The 17,220-nt window shown below is 39.2% G+C and overlaps 1 protein-coding gene across 7 annotated transcripts in view; it reads left to right on the top strand.

Annotated features, from left to right (window-relative positions):
* The first annotated feature begins 6,141 nt into the window (after positions 1–6,141).
* LOC107555253 (muscleblind-like protein 2a) overlaps positions 6,142–17,220 on the top strand; it is a 65,890-nt gene continuing 54,811 nt past the window's right edge. For 4 of the 7 annotated variants that reach the window (XM_016237997.1, XM_016237996.1, XM_016237995.1 and 1 more), the window contains exon 1: positions 6,142–6,388. The gene's annotated coding sequence lies outside the window, so the exon portion shown is untranslated. Of the gene's footprint in view, positions 6,389–9,321; positions 9,496–12,691; positions 12,961–17,220 lie in introns of those variants that run through there. The other 3 variants (XM_016237994.1, XM_016237993.1, XM_016237992.1) reach the window with 3 other exon arrangements.

Genomic DNA, 17,220 nt, shown 5'->3' with positions numbered 1-17,220 from the left:
TTGAGAATCGCCCTGCAAATGATGGCCATTAAACCTTTACTGATAAGTGCACTCTTTTTCTGTGGCTACTGCTAACATTGCACAGAAACAAGCACAAGCATATAGGCATAGTTTTGGGATTTTGTTTTTAATGAATACCACTGGAATTATCATTTTAATGAATACCATTCAGCGTCTTGAAACCTCTCAGCCGTCTGTCACGCTTTCTGCATCAGCTCCTTGGAAAGGAGCTCATTGAGGTTCAAGTGAAGCGGTGCCATTTTTCTCTTGGAGACGCTCAGGGTCTCGTTTTTGCCATGAGAGGTTATGGAGGGCAGATTGCATGCTGCCTCTTTCCTGGTCTTCCGTATTATTTATACAATTCAGATGAAAATGAGAAAGATTTGGATACAAATTTACAGAATATTATTCATTTTTTTTACAGTTGTTAGTGTGAGAGGCCAAAAACATTGAGAATTAATTGAGATCAAATAATAAACACAGTTACGCAAGACAGTGACATAGTGTAATTCATATAATTTAGTTTCATATATTGAGCTCACCAAACTACAATTTGACTATTAAAACAGTTCCTTGCTACAGTTGATGCTGATTTGCTCACATGGGATTTATATACTGTATGTTGTAACATAGGCTGATTAGAAAAACATTTATCTAAATTTTTGCCATACTCCCAAAAATCTACCTATACTTATATTTTACTGCAGTTTCAAGCTGAAATGAACACTAGAGGCAGTAAAACATCAACATGTTTTATTCCTTTTCACACCAATTGTGATAACTATGCAAATTAATGGTTAATAAAGACTTTTTGCATGGTTTCTTGCACAATACTATGTTTTCACTTCAAAATGCTTTCATCATAGTGTATAATTTGTCATTTTGATGTTTGAATCACATAATCAAGTCCATATGTATGGCTCTTCCGTCAAAGTAAACTTGCTTGGTAGCGCACCCGGTGCAGTTTGCTTTTGTGATGCGGAGCACTCGGGTACGAGTGCCGTGAAGCCCAAGTAGACATAAAATAGCTTAAAGACTTGTATAGAGGCAAGCAAAAATGCCTCAGTTGCTTTACAAGGTGTGTTTTTATCATATTTGCTTTTGTTAAACTATCAATTAGGTTTAAGGTTGGGTTTAGTGTAGCTTGTGCATTACTTTTAAATGTGCATTAACCTTTTAGCACTCCTCACCGGGCATTTCATTTCCAAACTACTGCGATACGTACAACAACCAACATAAAATGTTGCAAGATTCATGTTTATCTGTTTTGGGCTTTTGGCACCACTCACTGGACATTTCACTTTGAACGTGTCATGAAATGTGCAAGAAATATTTGCAGAAATGTCACCAGTTTTTCCAATGAGCCTGAGTTGAATAAGCTTTAAATCAAAATCTAATACATCTTCACTGCATTGAGCGGCTTTGAGACTATGTGCATTGTGATATTTAAATAAAATGTACTTGTGCAATGTATTTGGCATGAAACAAAGGACAGAAGCACACATAGATTTGACAGCTGTGCCCTGCTTCTTGAAAGCCAGAAACATTCTTTACACATGCATCCATGAATGCTTGGTTGATAAAGCAGCCCCACCTCTTCTAGCAATGCAGCGTGTTGCCTTATTTACATTTCGAAACATAACAATGAATGCACAAAATTCAGCTGGAGTATAAGACACATTCTAAACATATTTGTGTAGATGATGTTTTGGTCTAATTAAAAAAAACACTTTTTACCTTTATTTACTATTGGATTAATATAAAAAGCTCAGACTGTGACCATCACTTAAAATGACAACCACGGGGAGAGTATTAAAAGGTCACACTATGTTTGAAATGAAATTCACACACAGGGTGTAATGTAGTAGGATTTTTATGAATCGATATGGTGGGGTTTAGTGACCGTTTAAAGCTCAAAGCCACGGACGGGTGACCTTACAACAGAGAAGCTTAACCAGTGAACCTTCTTTACATCTCACCGCCAGAGAAGCTTTGACTCACATCAAAACAACTCCCGAAATGGCCATTTGAATCGCATTCTGAGTCTCTTACTAATGGCTATTTATTTTCAGATGACAGTTTTTGGCGTTCGATGTGCTGTGTTGAAATTGAATGGACCTTAAATTTAGCAACACGATGTTATTCCAGGTCCTGTTGATCATTCAAAGTGGCGCTTCTGATGCACTTTGCCAAAATGGAGATGATGCACAAGTCTGGATTTAGCACTCATCTCTAGAGGTCTATTTAGACTCTTACTCAACATAATAAGCCGCAGTTTGTCTCTCCGCACCTCCTTGAATAACGCCGTTTCACATGACGGCGAGAGACCACACTTAGGTCATTATGGCCACATTCAACAGCTCCCTACCAATGCTGGGCCGAACGGAAGGAATGTTTCACCAAGAATTGTTTTCAACTTTTGGTGATTTGCAAACTGTACGCTTGTGTAACTCGGCTAATCCCGGAGGAGATCGCGGTGATGATGTTTATGTTTGCGGATGTCTGGCGAACGCTGGGAAGGGTTTGGGAGGAAGTCGCGCTCAGCGGTTATGGGTTTGAGGAATGCTGATTGAGATCTTTTGCACAATCGCAATGCTGTTGTTGCTTCAGTTTAAAATAAGCATGACATATTTAAAGCCAAACGCAGTGGCCCAATGTGCTAATTGGACGGATGTGAAATATTGGAAGCATGAAAACTGACATGAATTGAAGATCCTCCCATGCTGTTTGTTATTTTCCAATCTATATAATAATGAAGTGTTGAATTTCTGTATTAGACTCTTAAAAATAAAGGTTCTAAAAGGTTTTTTGTTTTTTTTGGCAGTGATGCCATGGAAGAACCATTTTTGGTTCCCCAAAGAAGCTTTCAGTGATCAATTCATACACGCTTAGTGTGCTACTTTTCCATTATTTTTCTATGTAAACGCACTAGATGGATGTCTATGACCGTTGCGCTCACATCTTGTGTCTTTTACAGTGGACCAATCAGAAGACACCAAAGGCAGGGCAAGCCTTGCAAACTTTTGTTTTGCAGTAGCAAGTTGGCATGCCAACTGTTTTATTTTACGGCAACATTGCATAGGAGGCATTCTGCACTGCGCTTTAAAATTCCTGAGCGCTGCGTTTCGCATTTTTAAGTGCAAAGATGCGTTCTGTGTTAACGGACCCTTTAAAATAAAGGTGCTTTATTGGCATTGATGGTTCCGTGAAGAATCTTTAAAGGGGTCATATGATGCGATTTCAATTTTTCCTTTCTCTTTGGAGTGTTACAAGCTCTTGGTGCATAAAGAAGATTTGTAAAGTTGCAAAGACTAAAGTCTCAAATCCAAAGAGATATTCTTTATAGAAGTTAAGAGTCAGCCACGCCTACCTAAAACGGCTCGTTCTAACACGCCCCCACATGTCTACGTCACGATGTGGGAAGATTTGCATAACGCCGCCCAAATGTTCACGCAAAGAAAGAAGGCGTAACTTTTATTCTCGCTGTAGTATTGTTGTTGCTGCCGTCATGTCGTAAAGGCACTGTGTGTTTCGTTGTGAAAGTGAAACTACTTTGTTTGGTCTTCCAAAAGAGGACGATATCTGCTTCGTCATGCCTGGAGCTGATCTGTGCTGGTCGCTGAGGAAATACATCAACTTCGTGCTGTGGATCACCGGATCGGCTTTCACCATGGACGAAGCGGAGTCCAGCCCGGGGTCGTCACATGTGGTTGCCGCAAGCATCACAATATGGTGAGGGGCGTAACATTTCCGTCACACGCTTGAGGTATTCGGTCAATCACAATGCACTGGATAGCTGGCCAATCACAGCACACCTCGCTTTTTCAGAATGACGAGCTTTGTAAAAATCATCGACAGTCTAGAGGCAATTGGTTCCACAGTGACTGAAAAGGCTCTGTCACCCTTAGTTTTCAAACGGGAACGAGGGACAGATAAAAGAGCCCTGTCATTGGATCTTAAAAGTCTGGCAGATGACAAAGGGATAATAAGATCTTTAAGATAAGATGGAGCTTGATTGTTTAGAGCTTTAAAAACAAACAGCAGAATCTTAAACTGAACTCTAAAACGGACCGGAAGCCAGAATAATGTTCTTTTTAGCAGCATCATATGACCCCTTTAACATTCATGGAACTTTCCATTCAACAGAAGGTTCTTTATAGTGGAAAAAGGTTATTTAAACTCCAAGACAAAAAGGGGTTCTTTTAAGAACTGTTGACTGAAACATTCTTTGGGGAACCCAAAATGGTTCTTGTGAAAAAACTCTTTTTAGAAGCTTTATTTTTGAGAGTGTTGACAGTAATTTTCCACAGCACACCAAACCTGGCAGCCGGTGATGAGGTGACTGGGTTCTGACTTCTAATAATTTAATTTGCTCATGGCATGTGCACTGGAGAAAATAATAGTATCAGTGAGTTCCAGTTCATTCTAGGAATGTTTCTGACACACTCCCCCATCTTCTGCTTACAAGAAGAAAATCCAGACGTGCTCTAACCAGTGAATCGTCATCAATATCCTTCAGTCCGTTAGGTTATTTAGTGTGTTTACGGCTATATGATAAACGACCATCCTCGTAATACCGATCAATACATATTTGCAATCATTTATTTCTTAAAGGTTGCCATTCAGTCACTTTTAAGTTGACATTAATGAATGATCTGCCAACCTAATGACTTTCCTCTGGGACAGAAATGTTGGCACATCAATTATTTTAATGCAGAAAGTCTTGATTAAGGGTTCGCCCAAGTGCTAATACATTACAATTCAGTTCAGACGCCTTAACGAATGACATATTCATCATTTTGGATTGATTCGGCAGTTTCTTTTTCTTCTAAAGTAGACGACTTTCTCTGGTTCCAGCATGGGAAAGTGTTCAGATAGTCATTTATCAAATGCAAAACCTTTGAGGTGATTACATGCCTTGTATTCTTCACGAGTTGTCCCAATTAAAGTGAGGTATTTTTACTGTACTTCAAGAGGAAAGAGATGAGCTGGAAAACAGATACATCTTAATAGCCTACATCTATTTGTAGTCCTTCACTTTCCAACAGGGAATGGCAAACAAAACCCAGTGCAGTCACCGTGTTATTAGCTGTCTTTATAACGCTCATAAGAGCTTACCTTTTATTACTTTATGCAGTTCTTGTTTGATTACGCTATTACAATGTTTTCCAGTTACGCTAAAGTGATAACATGTAAATGAACCGATTTTACTCCAACAATAGAAATTATTTTACATTTTATGACTAATCTATTGGCTCCATTTTCCATTACGCATTTACATGTGTATATCTACATTTCAACTTTTAGAAAAATATAGACGTTAATCTCAAAGTTAAGGGCTAAAACATCAGACAAGGATTGGTCAGTGACATCAAATATTTGAAAAATATGCCTAGTTTTGTTTGTGGCATTTAATAGCAAGTACAAGATACCCACAAGCACATTTGTGCTTTGTTTTCAGTTTTAATGAAATAGTCTGCATATATTTTCTCTACACATGCTCTCTCTTTTTTGTACTGCTGCACCATTATTTAATCGCTTTACATTGCCGTTGTAAAATCTATCTCACATAAACCCGCCCCTAACGTCTATAATTTATCATTATGGATTATTCTAATTGCCTTCATTACTTTTCAGTTAAGCACTTCCGGTCTTTATCTTAAAAGTAATAACTTTCATAATATCATGGCACAGGGGCTCTGGGCACACAGGGCTCTCACTCACTTGACATGTAAACTGTTGCGGATTCAGCCATCCGAATCTAATCGTCACCATCTAAGATGAACAACAGGCCTTCAGCTTGTTGATTTAACAGCACTGTAGCCCACATCCATTGTACCCTCAAGAGATTCACTGTTGTTTCCACGGCAACAAGCAGACCCTTGCCCTTCCCAGGGCTCCTGACATTCATTTGGACTAAACCACCTCAGACTGTAAATAGGGAGGAACTAACACAACTGATAAGACAAGTCTTTTGACTAGATATCATAAACTACAATTAGCAGCAGCCTTTTAAATTTCTTAAGACATATAAATGATAAAAGTAGTTATATGGAATCCATGTATGGTATAATTATTGTTTCAAAGTAGCAACCTCCCCCCTTTCCCAGTCCCATGACCTGGTCCCTCCTCCCACGAGCTGTCAGAGCAGCTTGTTGCACGACCAGCTTTTTGGTAAACTAACTAGAGTTCGGCGTTAAAATCTAAACCAGTTGCCTGACAAATCGCGCTTCGCGTGGACCGACGAGAATGTTCGCCTCGGTTACAAAACAAGCCTTAATTCCCTTGACTTAACGAGTCATTTGCCGCAGTTTCCATCGAGCTCTTTTGCCGTCTGCGTGATTTGTGGACAAGAAACAGCACAGCAGCGGCAGGTCATGATAACCAGGTAAGCGGCAGGTTCCATTCAAGCGTTTCAAGTTGTCGACAAAGTAGCGCAGACGGTTTATAGTCGATACAGTGTCTCAAATGTCGATACAATGTTTGTCATTGCAGAGAGCGCGCGCGGTGGGCTCGTCGCTCAGTGATGTCGACACGGGTTTAGGAAATGTTGTGTGTTTCCATGTTGTTTCCGAGCGAGAGATAATAAATAGTCAAGGAAAAAAAACTAACAAAAATAATGTTGCGCGATAGAGCGCGAGAAGTTTCCAGGTTTGCGTCAAATGCCCACGCGCTACGACTGGAACGCTCGCGTACTGGGCCGTCGTAAAATCACCGTGACATTGAATTTGTTAAAAATCGATGAAAAATACGCGTTGACAGCTCATTCCTGAGGATTGTTGAAGTTGACAGCTCTTGCCTTTCCCCCCGCGTCATCGCTCCGTTACTGCGTGACGGGAATTAATTCATAAAATATAAATCACGTCAGTTTATAAATCGTCTGACGCGATTAGAGTTTGTTTCTGAGCATACAGCAATATAAATGATGATGGCTTCGTCGCTGCATTCGTTAGCATGGCTAAAAAGAAAATTCGCGTCAGGTTATAAATCGGCGGAGCTAATCGGTTTGATCTTTCGTTTAAAATAATGACTTTAAGAACAGTTTTTTTCTTCTTGCTTTAACGCACGCGCAGATTGAGAGATAACATCATAACACAAATGATAACGACGAGTTTAGCAATATGTGTTACTTTAGACTTCACGTGCTTAAGTTGGTCTTTTCCCCGCGTCATCGCTGCGTGAGGAGAATGGATCGTTTCTGTCTGGAACAGTTACTTGATATGCATGCACAGATATAGACATACGGTTCACCCATCAAAACCAGTCCCGTCATGAAACCGCTCCCAAATCCCGTGCCACACCCCTTGCGCGCGCCGAGCACGTGAGAGCAAGACAACTAGTGCATCATCATCATCATCACCAACACGCAACTACTAGAACGCTTCTATTATGAACGCAGCTGTCAATGCGCCGCGTCCTAATTTAATTGCGTCGCGTCGGCCGGTTTCTGAAGACGGGATGAGGAAAGTATATCATGCTACAGTAATAGTAGGCTATTGGATATGAATGCCATGGTAGTTTAAAAAAAAATTTATATACCATAGCAGCATACTTTGATCACCATATTAATGTTACGTAGCATCATATTGTCATGATATCTGTTGGAATAGCATGGTCTTATCATACAGTGTCCAAACAAGTATTATTAGTTAGCTGAGACGTGCAGATGAAAGGTGCTGAGAGACATAGATATGGAAGAGGATATATGCTAAGATGCTTTGCTAAATCTCAATAAGCATAATGCAAGTATGACCCAAATAGCAATATAATTCCATGATCTAATTTTTATTTGCCCTAACAGCAGGTACTGCACCTTTCTCATTGTTTTAGTAAATTAAGCCTCTGTCTGATAGTCTGCGCATCGTGGCTGTTCAGTGCAGGATAATGGTTCGTGTTCAGTGAGGATGTCTAATGGGGGTAATTAGTTACCTTTGGGTTTTAGAAACCTGCGTTATTTAGTTTTGCATCGCAGTGTAATGAGCAGTTTACTGTAGACATGTTTTAAAAACCACAAAGAGCAGAGCTCTTCAAGAAGTCATGTACAAGATGAAAATGTTCATTTTAACTATTGCATTTTAAGGAGCTCAAGTTATGCAAAATCATTCAATGTCTCTCACACATTAACAAGTGTTAAGTATGATTAAAATGTAATGGTGTTTACATTGCAAAGCTGTTCAAAATAAGTATTGTAGTGCAAACTACTGTATATACTGTAATTGCATTATTAATTTGGTACAATATATATGCTGTTATAGGCCAGGTTTGAAATGCAACACTCAGAAGATCCCTGACCTACAATTTTGTATGCAAATGTAGTGGAGGTTAAATGCAGATGCATTTGCATCAGGCTTGTCCCATGCAGAAACCTTTAAATGAATGCTTACTGATGTGAATTGTCTTTTTGCATTTCCATTATTAATTTAGCAAATGCTTTTATCTGAATTTACCCAAAGCTGCTTGCAAAAGAATAATGCAAGCAATTAATTGCGAGGAGCTTTAAGGACAGTTATGTTACTGTTAATACATCAGGCCTTCATTTGGTTCATCTCTCTAAAATCGGTCAAATAGCTTCATCATGACAGATCGGCATGCTGCTAGGAATCGATTATAGTGTGAAACGGGAAGCTCAGAGGTGGTTTACATTTCTGTAGAACATTTACAATGTGACACATTTGATAAAGTAATCATTAAACGAACTTGAAATGGTGATATGTAATAGAATAGCTGTATTAGTCAGAGCTGCCCAAATAAATGAGGAAATCTAGAACTTGTATATCAAATATTTAGGCTTAATGTCTCAATCTGTAAACAATTAGATAAGCTTAATGTCCTCTCTGAAGGGAATCCATGGGTTTAGGCTTTATATCAGAAAGGATGTCATGGGTTCGTTGAATTATTTACTAGTGACGGTAAACGATGCTGAACCTTAAATTGTAAAATAATGTCAACATTGTACAATTTAATTTCCTCAAGTTTCCTGAAAGATGCATGCAACTGATTTTTTTGTTAAAATAGCATTGCCTAATTGGACTAGTGGACCAAAGCAAACACATAAACCTGTATAATTTTTTAGCTAAGGTAACTTCCTTAGCGAGATGCAGGTGTGTTAATTATTTGACCGAATAATTCCGCCTTGATTCTACATGTCAAATGAGCAATTTGAGCAATAAACAGCATTAAACCAGTTGGGCTGTTTAGTGTAATCGCATAGTTGACTGTCAGGGTTGGCAGGGTTAGTTGGCAGCCGCATGTGTGGCTTGCCTCATTGACGTTTAAGCAGTGCATTGTTTTAACATCGTTTGCCGTTGCTTTTGTAAAAGCACTTTGGCTGTCACATAATTGCAGTGCGCCTGTGGGAATGTGAGCCCCTAAAAGCATGAGGCTACAGCTGTTCTATTGATTGGGATGGAAACATTGTGAAGCGGCGTCTGACTCATCACTTCTACCCCACTGCATCATCCCTCACGTGACGCCAAGAGGCTTCCTGTCATGAAGGTAGGGAGGAGAGGATGTGTCCTCGTCGCCTTACAGTAACGATGCTCATTGCCATAGCGATGGGTTGCCAGGGGATGCAGAGACCTTGGAGGCAGGCAGAGCTGCTGCGTTTGACGGAGGTGTTAGACGTGCGAGAGAATTCAAAGTCTTTCTTTGTTGCGACAACACAAACACTTCCTTGAGGGCAGATGTGCTTTGAAACGGCCTTGAAGGAATAGTTCATAAATGCAGATTTTGTCATCATATACTTACCCCCGTAGCATTCCAAATGCGTGTTATTTGCTTTCTTTTGTGAAACACAAAAGAAGACAGTGGGAAGAAAGTTCATGCTGCTCTTTTCCATGCAATCAAAGTGCATGGTGTGATTGAACCTGTCAAGTTCAAAAGGACAAATAAGCAGCATAAAATTAGTCCTTATGATTCCTGCACACTATTTAAAGTCTTCTGAAATCATACGATAGATTTGCATTAGGAAATGAACAAAATTAATGCAGATGTTCAATGATAATCTTCCTCTTTGCTGGAGCTCTTAAATTTTATTCTTGTGTTCAACTCAAAAATGCTCCTTTTAATGTATCACTCAAGTTTTGAATGGGGACTGGAGATTTTTTATTTATTTCTTTTAGTAGTTTCTTTTTTAAGTCGTTTTTATTTCGTTTTTATTTATTTTAGTATATATGATAAATGTTGCTTTGGCAGCGGACTGATTATTATTATTTCTTTAAATAAAATATGTAAATATGACACCTAACCACTAGGGGTGTGCGATATGACGATTTTTGATCGTGGACGATAAAAATGTCTCCACAATCTGCTTTTGAAGAAATATCGTAGTATCGTGCTACAGTGCACATTCTATCATCAATAGCCTATACTGTACATTCACATCAAAAGGTAACTCGGCGGTGGTTAAACACTCACGGGACACTGCACTTATTCGCAATCACAAAAGTACAGTTGCCGGTTAAACATTTCATTCACGTGCTGTTCTGACATGCGCTTGTTCTGAGCGCGTAGGTACAGCTGAAGTGTGCGCATTAAAAACAGCGCCTGATTTCTGGACTAAGTTATCTTTTGTGCTAATACTGTAAAACACACAAGGTTTACATATAGACTCAGTTGGTTATGTCTAAATCTTCCTCTTTGCTGGAGCTCTTAAATTTTATTCTTGTGTTCAACTCAAAAATGCTCCTTTTAATGTATCACTCAAGTTTTGAATGGGGACTGGAGATTTTTTATTTATTTCTTTTAGTAGTTTCTTTTTTAAGTCGTTTTTATTTCGTTTTTATTTATTTTAGTATATATGATAAATGTTGCTTTGGCAGCGGACTGATTATTATTATTTCTTTAAATAAAATATGTAAATATGACACCTAACCACTAGGGGTGTGCGATATGACGATTTTTGATCGTGGACGATAAAAATGTCTCCACAATCTGCTTTTGAAGAAATATCGTAGTATCGTGCTACAGTGCACATTCTATCATCAATAGCCTATACTGTACATTCACATCAAAAGGTAACTCGGCGGTGGTTAAACACTCACGGGACACTGCACTTATTCGCAATCTCAAAAGTACAGTTGCCGGTTAAACATTTCCTTCACGTGCTGTTCTGACATGCGCTTGTTCTGAGCGCGTAGGTACAGCTGAAGCGTGCGCATTAAAAACAGCGCCTGATTTCTGGACTAAGTTATCTTTTGCGCTAATACTGTAAAACACACAAGGTTTACATATAGACTCAGTTGGTTATGTCTAAAGTGAAAGTAAACAGTTGAGAGAAAAACGGATGCGTGCCTGTATATTAGATGCATGCAGGTCTTGAAGGGACAGGAGACTAATGCTCAAAAATGAAATTTCTGTTATTATTTACTCACTCACATGTTGTTCCAAACCTGTATTAATTTCTTTCTTGTGCTGAACACAAAAGAGGATATTTTAAAGAATGTGGGTAATGTGGTCCACGTTGACATTGATAGCAGGAAAAAAAATTACTATGGAAATCACTGTGGACCAGCAACTGTTTTACCCACGTTCTTCAACATAACATTTATGTTCAACAGAAGAAAGAAACTCGTTCAGGTTTGAAAAACAACTTAAGAGTAAGTAAATTAATTTTGGGGTGAACTATCCCTTTAATGTTAATAAAACAGCAGCAAGAACTTTTATACAGTTGCTTAAATAAGAATCAATGTATAATTGATGTATTTAATGTTTTATTTTTATATTTGTTAATTCAATTTCTTGAATGCTCCAGTTGATTCGCCCACCCCTACTAACCAGCCATGAGCAGTTTTGCTGTACTAATATAGTTTTTATTTATTGTTATATTTTCCATTTTTCTTTAAATTTTAGTGAATTTTTATTTATTTTTTAATGTTTGTGTAGTTTTTATTTCTGTTTTAGATTTTTTTTTATATTTAGCTATTTTTATTTTATTATTATTATTTTTTTAATCTAACTTAAACTAAATTAAAATGAGAAATATTACCTTGGCAACTAGCTGAAATATTTTATTGTTTTTTGTTATATGTAAAAATATAAAATGTAATCTAAAAGTATTTTATATTATTATATAAAATGTTTTTATATTTTATTTTATTTCAGTTATCATTTACATTAAGTTACTTAGTTAGATTTAGTTGACTAATAACCTTAGTGATATGTTAAGTCAAGTTTTCAGCCATTTTTTTTGTCTACCACTTGGTTTTCATCACATTGCATAGCCCGTCCACACGGAAAATTAATTGGACCGATATTCCGCTTCTCATGCTTATTGAACATTTTAAAGTGCCAATGATTATGTTTTTTATTGTGTTTTTGTCCTTTTTGTAGCATACAGTATGCATTCAGATTTGTATTCCACTGAAGAAAGAAAACCAGGGTTGGAGCAACTATTCATTCAAAGTGCCAAATTTGTGCACATTGCTGTTTGTAAAATATTTCCAGTAATCTCCAGTCTAGAGTTTGGTAAAGTTGGGGAAAAGATATCAATCCTCTGTTGACAGGGCGTAAAAATGGGGGAATACCTCTAAGGTCAGCATTCAGGAGCCAGTCATCGGAAGCTCTGAGGTCAGCCTGCCAGCTCTGGGAAACTCGGCCAACAACAGAGCCTCAGAGAGGGAATGTGGGATGCTATTGGCTAGACTGCGGATGGGCGGTCTCTTGCCGGAGGCAGTCTGGCAGGAAGGGGTTGGTTGCAGGAGAGGAGGGGAGGGGTGTGGGAATGGCTGGAAATGTTTCAGCCAGATATTTGAGCAGCGAGCAGAATCTTTGGTGCTTTCTGCGCTGTTGCTGAGAGAAAATCCCTGTCTCGGCATGGGCCATTCACGCAGGGAATGACAACGGTTCACGTGGTCGTTATATACTGGGAGAGCGTGAAGTGAAGGAGTCCGATCGCCGCAGCAGGTGAGTGGGAGAGAGAGAGAGACGTGGAGAGGAAGGAGGCTTCGTTATTCCAGCAAGGTGGGAGGAGTAGGGAACATTTTATCCTTTAAAGTTCTGTCTGTTTTTCCCAACACGAGGAATTTTGCTGCAATATGCTGCATGCGGGCAGGGGTGTAGAAAGAGAGGGAGGGAAATTTGAGAGGAGGTGTGGAGTTGTGTCAGTAAGTTACTCTGCCTTTAACCCATGTGTATCCCAAATCTTTCAGGTTTCTTTCAGTCGGAACATCTCTAAAGTAGTTTCAGTACAATTTGGACTGGTTTGTGTCTCAAACCGAAGACATATTTGTGCAGTTTACAAATATTTTGGTTTTCTGCAATTGCAAGGAAATGATTCCGAAGGTAATGGTCCAGTCGGATTAGCAATGGCTTAATGCAAATTTAATGAACGCCAGCATCTTTCATGTTGGCCTGATCAGACCTCCGGTTTTACTACAGTCCAGACTTTAAAAGAGCAGGACCTGCACCGTGGCAGGAAAAGGCTGCATTTGTGTTGAACATTTGGCAAACGTGTTGGGAGGAAGAGCGTGGCTTTTTTTTTGAGCGAGAGACTGACTCTGCCCTTCACGTTAAAAAAAGCATGAACACAGTCCACTGACTCTTTATTAGCCAAAGCCTTGAGAGCAACAGTGCCTTTCTGAATCGATCCGAAACACATTTAGACAGACTCCGAAAGGTAATTAGCCTGCACCTTTTAAGGCTTTACAACTGCCAAGCGTGTTTCATGAACAAATGACCCTTTATTATGAGACCATTTTAGCGGGGGCGCCGTATTGCGCACTTGTAAAGAGAACCAAGACTTTGTGCCAACATATTCACATCAAGGCGAAAGTTTGTTGTAGAAGGGAGTGAGTATTAAAACTCAAGCTCATGTTGTGTTTTCATAACTGGGGCAAGATTTTATCCTCCTTCACCAGCCTTTAAAGGTAAGTTAGTGTCATAATTAGCTTTTTTCTTTGGTAGGTTGTGGGATAGCTAGTCTTTGAAAACACAATGCAAATGTTTGTCAGTCGCTAAGTAGATCAGATCTGTGTCTAAATGATCTTCTTAATTAAATTGCACATCAGCTTCACACAGCCCGAGGATATGAGCGCCGTACCAGCCAGGCATGGCTGCCGTCCACAACGCTATAAATAACTAGAGACGATGATCTGGGGGATAAAAGCAGCCTTGGTGTTATGAAGATAATAACTTGGGTCACCAAGATTCAGTTTTACATTAAGGCTATTATCATATGACACACCCATTTTTGCTGACCACGTTGAATCAAGGCCTTTCCAAACTGCATGTGCAGCGATTACTGTCCCATATCAAGCCTTGCAGAGTTGCGGATTGTTTTAAATATGATCATTTGTTTTTAATTACATTATTGTGTGATTGTTTATCAGAAGACTTTTCCATTATCGCTTTATATTCATTTAGCTGAAAGGAATGATGGCAGTGCGTGATCTAATTACTGAAACATATGACTTTAATGAATGCTTACAGCCATTAAGCTCTTGGCAATGAAGATATTAAGCTCTTTTAAGTTGCATGATTAAAATGGCTGGTTGTGGTTATTTAAAGTAATTTGCAGGTCCAGCTGTAGAAAATGTGGCCTAGTTTTATTCTTGTGATGAAGCCGTTACTTCCACATTGACTTTGTCCTTGGCCTCTATGATATGATCATGCCATTGTACAAAATCATCAGCAATGAAAAGCATATTTTTCCCAAAACAGTTCAGGCTAAACCCCTGCAGCCAATTTCATTGTCAAAAAATTTCAGACTTCTTGGATTCAGTTCAGAGTTCAGAAAAATGGATGGATCCAATTGCTACAAACAGTATCTAGCCTATCATGTGCTACCAATGATATATTGAGGTTAAGGATGGGGTTTGGGTTAGGCTTTGTGTTTAGTATTTGTTTCAGTGTTGGGGTCTGCACTTAACAGGGTTGGGATACCGAATTACGTCAATGAAAACCAATAACTTTATGCATGACGTCATGGTCAACAGGAGGCTAATTAGATTTGGTGAAGTCCAAAAATTATGAAAATGTCTAACAATTCAACATCCACCTCCTGTGCAAATTAAGAGATGACCAGTATTATGTAATGCCAGCTGGCTTAGGCAACCCAAATCCTGATCTGATGCCATGGAAGATTACCCGATATTCATCCTCTGGATTTGGAACCGTTATTATTATAACAAAAGAGGCTGTTTGAATGGGCAGAACCAGTTTGGAAAAGCCTGCTCTTGTGGCCCCAATGCAATGGAAGTTCGTAGATTATACTCTAATTTTGAACTGCTCAACTAAAGTTGTAAATGGAATTGTTCATATGTTTCATCTTAGATGTGGAATTTGTATTGGTTTGCCTGCTTGTTAATTAGCAGATGCCTTTAATCAAAGGGTCACGTTTCTTTCTCAAGGGGTCTCAAACTCATTCAAAACACGCTAAATGGTTGGACTGAAGTGGCAGTCTTTGTATTACCAGTTTACCTAATTTATCACAAATTAATTAGCAACCTAGTTATGTACCACACAAGTATCCCAAAAGGTTACGTTGGTTTTTGAGAGCAAAAAATGGAGCAGAAATTGATTTTATCCATCTTAAATTGATTAGATTGTGAAAATTGGACTCCGTGTTAGAGGGGGAGGGATGAATGAATACTAAGAAGACTTGATGTCATCTGAAAAGGAAAGTTGTTTGCAACCTGTTTTACTTCTGTGTTTCAAAGCAAAAATGGGGCAGAAATTGATTTTATCTATCTGAAATGAGTTGGATTGTGAAAAGCGGGCTTTTTATGGTGGTCTGAGGGGGAGGGGCTAAATCGTAAGAGGGCTTGATGATGTCATCTGAAAAGGAAAGTTGTTCACAACCCGTTTAACGTATGTGTTTCAAAGCAAAATGGAGCAAAAAATGATTTTATCCATCTGAAATGGATTGTGAAAAGTGGGCTTTAAATGGTGGTTAGTAGGGGTGGGAGAAAAAAATCGATCCATCGATGCATCGCGATTCTCTCTCAAACGATTCTGGATCGATTCTGAGAATTTCAGAATCGAATCTGACCTTAGTTTTTAACCAGATGAGCGATGAGGTTTGCTTTAGAAACACCCGTATTCTGCTTGCTTCCAATTCCTCACACACATACACCGCTCGAACCTTCCGTAAAATTATCTTTCATAAAGTTCGGAAAGGTTAAAGCTAATTACAAGGATATGCGCAGGCTTCATTGCACCGGATGCGCTGTGAGAGACGCGCGCTTTGTTTGATGTTACACTTGAAGTATGCGGTCTCGCCCGTCGGTATTTTCCTTACAAATGCTCTACGAAGTCATCATTTATGTGGTTTGGAATGCAGTAGACTTATATATTTAAAATATGAACCTCACTAACAGAAGGCTGCTTACAATTTCAAATGCTGACTGCGCTTTGTTTGTGAAGACTGCTCGCGCATGCGACTGTGCGCGACTCCGTGTAAGTGGTTTAATGCACTTGCGTCTCAAAATGGTTTTATGAAAGCCACTTATGTCTTAAGGGATTAAACGGACAGGACAAACAACATGACTTCTTTCAAAAGAGATCCGTGCGTGAGTGCAGCTTAATAGATATCCCGCTGTCTATGATGTCATAGTAAAAAAACAACAGAAAAGATCAACAAAAATCAGATCAAGAATCGTTCTGGAATCGGATCGTGACTCCCAGAATCGGGATCGGATCGTGAGGTGACTAAAGATTCCCACCCCTAGTGGTTAGAGGGGGAGGGGCTAAAAATAAGAGGGCTTGATGATGTCATCTGAAAAAGAAAGTTGTTTCAGAGGCAAACTTATGTGTACAGTTGGTAATGTTGACTCCCTGTTGACTTAGACTGGGTAACTTTAATTGCTGAGATACTCTTCCCTGCAGTGATGTAAGATCTGATATTTAACTTTTTTTTGTGATAATAGATAATTGCATCTGTGGAATGCCCGGCTTTGCTGTTCAGCCAGGCGTTCTCCTCCGGTAGCACTAATCATTGTGGGGAAGGGTGGGGGTGTACAGACAGCGCTAATCTCTGCAGGTCACAACAAGGATAGCGCAGCCACCTTCCTACCTGCACACCATCTGTCCGCCCTCATCAGCCTCTGACTTGCAACCATTCCTACTCGGTTACAACTATCTGTCAAAGCTCTCGCTTCTCTGAAACCAAGAGTAACTGCAGGGGATCTGGTGACTTGGCAGTATCTAGCAGTTTATTGGCCACTCTTCTTCAATTTGATATCTATTCGGTGCCATTTAGACAAAACTAACCTTTTTTTTTTT

The sequence above is a fragment of the Sinocyclocheilus grahami genome, unplaced genomic scaffold, assembly GCF_001515645.1.
Source record: "Sinocyclocheilus grahami isolate Dianchi unplaced genomic scaffold, SAMN03320097.WGS_v1.1 scaffold528.1, whole genome shotgun sequence".
NCBI classification, from domain to species: domain Eukaryota; kingdom Metazoa; phylum Chordata; class Actinopteri; order Cypriniformes; family Cyprinidae; genus Sinocyclocheilus; species Sinocyclocheilus grahami.
This window is presented reverse-complemented; position numbering and strand designations above follow the sequence as displayed.